Raw genomic sequence first — 3,425 nt, 5'->3', positions numbered from 1 at the left:
ACAAACACCCGTCCACACACACACCTGCCATGAGTTTGAAGCCGCCAGGTCCAGGACTCAAACCACAGTCGACTACATGGGAATCCAGCAATGCAACCTTTACGCCATTTGCTGGTCGCGAAAGACCATTTTGTACCATTTTTGCAAATGTACTCTAGTATTGGATAAATATTCCACAAAATTAAGCCAATTATATGGTTTTAATATTATCTACTTTCGGTTAAAAACTTCTCAAAATAGGTTGGTTGACCTCTTGGCCTGGTGGTAAAAAAAGCTGGATCCCACACAGCTTGAATCTTGGCCCCTGGGGCTTGAAAAATCACACCAGGCACTTTGTGCATGCACATTCAAAATCCCAACAGGATGGAGAAATGAAGAGAAGTTGTGTGAACACACCCAATGGGAGGGTTGCTATCTTTCCCTCCTTCCCTCTCTCTTTCAGGCAATCCATACATGCCCTCTGGCAAGTTAAAAAAAAAAAAATCCTCAGAAGAAAATCCCAATTCTATAGAAAATCATCCTTCAAAATATCTTTCTTAAAAATCAGTCCTACAAAGAACCCATGGGAAGGCTTTTTCTAAGAAGTAACACATGGGACCAACCTATAGCCTGGTTAAAAAAAATAACTACTTTACTTAACTTTATTTATTTTAATTTGACCAGATAGGGATACAGTGAGAGAGAGAGAGAGAGAGAGAGAGAGAGAAAGTGAGAAAGCAAGCTACCAGGTCCAGGACTTGAACCACAGGCGGCCATGTGGGAGTCCAGCACCCTCAACTATCACGCCACCTGCCAGCCCCTCCACCAAAAGCACTTAATAGTAAATGTGAGGGGCCAGAAGGTGGTATGGTAGTTGAGGAGCTGGATTCCCACATGACCAACTACAGTTTGAGTTCCAGGCCTGGTGGCTTGCTTTCTCATTCTCTCTCTCTCTGTCTCTCTGGTGAGCACACATGCCCTATAACAAATTTAAAATAATAAGAAATAATTTTTAAAAAAAATAGTGAATATGGTGGGATCAGCAGTTAGCGTAATGGCTCTGTAGCTGGATTCCCACGTAGTCAACCGCGATTCAAGTCCTGGACCCGGTGGCTTGAACTCACAGTGGGCGCATGTGTGTGAGTGCCCAAGATCCCAAGAGAATAAAGGAGAAGGGATTATGGCGTGGCCATCCCGCCTGAGGGGTGATTTCTCGCTTTCTGTCTCTCTGTCTGTCTTTCTGGCGAGCGCACGCGCCCTATAGCAAAAACTTCTTCAAAAAAATAATACATATATATATATACATATTTAGTGAATGTGAGGAAACAGGAAACAAGGGAATTGGTTTTACCTGAATATCAGACAGTTCAGATGATAAGTGGATAATTACACAATTTATCATACAGACTAAAACCTCTTCAAGAATTTTGAAAGGACTACTAATAATCATAGCAGAACAATGAGGAATTTAGAAGTCTCAAGATCAGCAGGATATATATAGTTGCCTTGGTTATAAAGGACCCAGCAGGCAGCAGCAAGGCAGGCAGGGGACCCAGAGTTAACTTACCAACATTATTAGGCACTTGTACCTCATCTTATCAACCAGCAGGAGTCCAGGCAGAGGCAGAGGAAAGTTTGGGACTCAGCCTTTCTGCCAACATCATTTTAGCTACCTGGATCTGCTATAGACCTGTCAATTTTGTAAGATGTTATTTTTCATTGTTCCTACATATCCAAGCCCTCTGGAATGTAACTTTCATTTTTAAATTGGCCCTGATAGGAAAATAGTACGAGAGCACATGGACTCGACCTCCAGTATCAGCTGTTTCCTGAGAGGCACTGACGGAATCTCCAATATTCAACACTGCAAGGAACACGATGTGAATAAGGGAGCAAGGAAACTATGAACACGAAGGCATGGGGAGAACAGATGGCTAAAGTGACGAACTACTACTGTCAAGTCTTTCCCTCAATTCCAGACTTAAGAAAACAGATGTTAGGGCCAGCAGATGGTGTAGCGGTTACGTTGCTGGACTCCCACATGGCTGACCATGTTCAAGTCCCAGACCCAGTGGCTTAAAACTCACGCCAGCCACGTGTGTGTGCATACCCAAGATCCCGGGAGGAGAAAAACAGAGAAGGGACTGCGGCATGGTCATCCCCCGGGGGGATGATTTCTCACTTTCTCTCTCACTTTTTCTGTCTCTCTCTCTCCTTCCAGTGAATTCACACCCTATGGCAAAAACCTCTTTAAAAGAGAGAGAAAGAAAACAGATGTTAAGAGCAAACTGAGCCCAGTAGGGACCTACAATGTGCCCTCTTTGTTCACTTGGATCAGTTAATGACTCTGAAAATGAAATGCCTTTTTTTTTTTTCACAGAAGCAAAGCAAAGTTGCTGAAGACAGAACAAATGCTACTTGCAAGAACACTATGCTTCAAGTTCATTAAGAATTAAACAGGTGGGGACCAGCAGTTGGTGTAATGGCTATGTCGCTGGAATCCCATGTAGCTGACCACGATTTGAGTCCGAACCTGGTAGTTTAATCTCACACCGGGTATGTGTGCATGTGTGCCCATATTTATATTTGGGACACAAATGAATAATGTACTCCGGAATAAAAAAAATTTTTTGAGAGGTTTTTTTCGCTATAGGGCACATGCGCTCGCCAGACAGAGACAGAAAGACAGAAAGCGTGAAATCACCCCCCAGGGGGGATGGTCACGCCGCAATCCCTTCTTCTCCATTCTCCTCTTGGGATCTTGGGCACGCACGCACACGCGCCCGGCGTGAGTTCTAAGCCACCGGGTCCGGGACGCGAACCACGGTCGACTACGTGAGAGTCCAGCGATATAGCCATTACACTAACTGCTGGTTCCCCAGAATAAAATTTTTTTGAAGACAGTGTAAATGTATAACATGGGCTAGCTTGCCCAGGGAGCACTGGTAAACCATTTGGAAGCACTTTTCGACAGACACAGTGTTAAAGTGGGAGGTCAACTTCTAGACCAGGTGATGAGTCTATTTCTGTTTTTTTTTTCCTTTTGGAGAGGATTTTTTTGCTATAGAGCATGTGCGCTTGCCAGAAAGAGAGAGACAGAGAGACAAAGAGCAAGAAATCACCCCCTGGGAGGATGGCCAAGCTGCGATCCCTTCCCCTCCATTCTCCTCTCAGGATCTTGGGCACGCACACACAAGTACCCGGTATGAGTTTAAGACACAAGGTCTAGTGCTCGAATGACAGTCGACTACACAAGAGTCCAGTGACATAGCCATTACCCCAACTGCTGGTCCCTAATTCTTTCTTTTTTTAAATAATTATTTTATTTGAATTTATTTATTTATTTATTTTAATTTTTTTTGAGTTTTTTTGCTATAGGGCGTGTGCGCTCGCCAGACAGACAGAGAGAGACATAGAGACAGAAAGCGAGAAATCACCCCCCAGGG

At 44.0% G+C, this 3,425-nt stretch overlaps 1 protein-coding gene and 1 long non-coding RNA gene across 3 annotated transcripts in view; one reads left to right on the top strand and one right to left on the bottom strand.

Annotated features, from left to right (window-relative positions):
- The window catches only part of LOC102493728 (uncharacterized), a 17,006-nt gene extending 14,992 nt beyond the window's left edge, over positions 1 to 2,014 (top strand). Inside the window, exon 4 of the long non-coding RNA XR_336020.2 lies at positions 1,760 to 2,014. This is a non-coding gene — a long non-coding RNA (uncharacterized LOC102493728). The remainder of the gene's footprint in view (positions 1 to 1,759) is intronic.
- Positions 1 to 3,425, bottom strand: part of DCAF5 (DDB1 and CUL4 associated factor 5) — a 125,491-nt gene that overhangs the window by 110,207 nt on the left and 11,859 nt on the right. The gene's annotated exons all lie outside the window — the stretch shown is intronic.

This window comes from Tupaia chinensis, unplaced genomic scaffold (genome assembly GCF_000334495.1).
Source record: "Tupaia chinensis unplaced genomic scaffold, TupChi_1.0 Scaffold000609_1, whole genome shotgun sequence".
Lineage (NCBI taxonomy): Eukaryota > Metazoa > Chordata > Mammalia > Scandentia > Tupaiidae > Tupaia > Tupaia belangeri.
The sequence above is the reverse complement of the archived record's forward strand: the minus strand, read 5'-3'. Positions and strand labels throughout refer to the sequence as shown.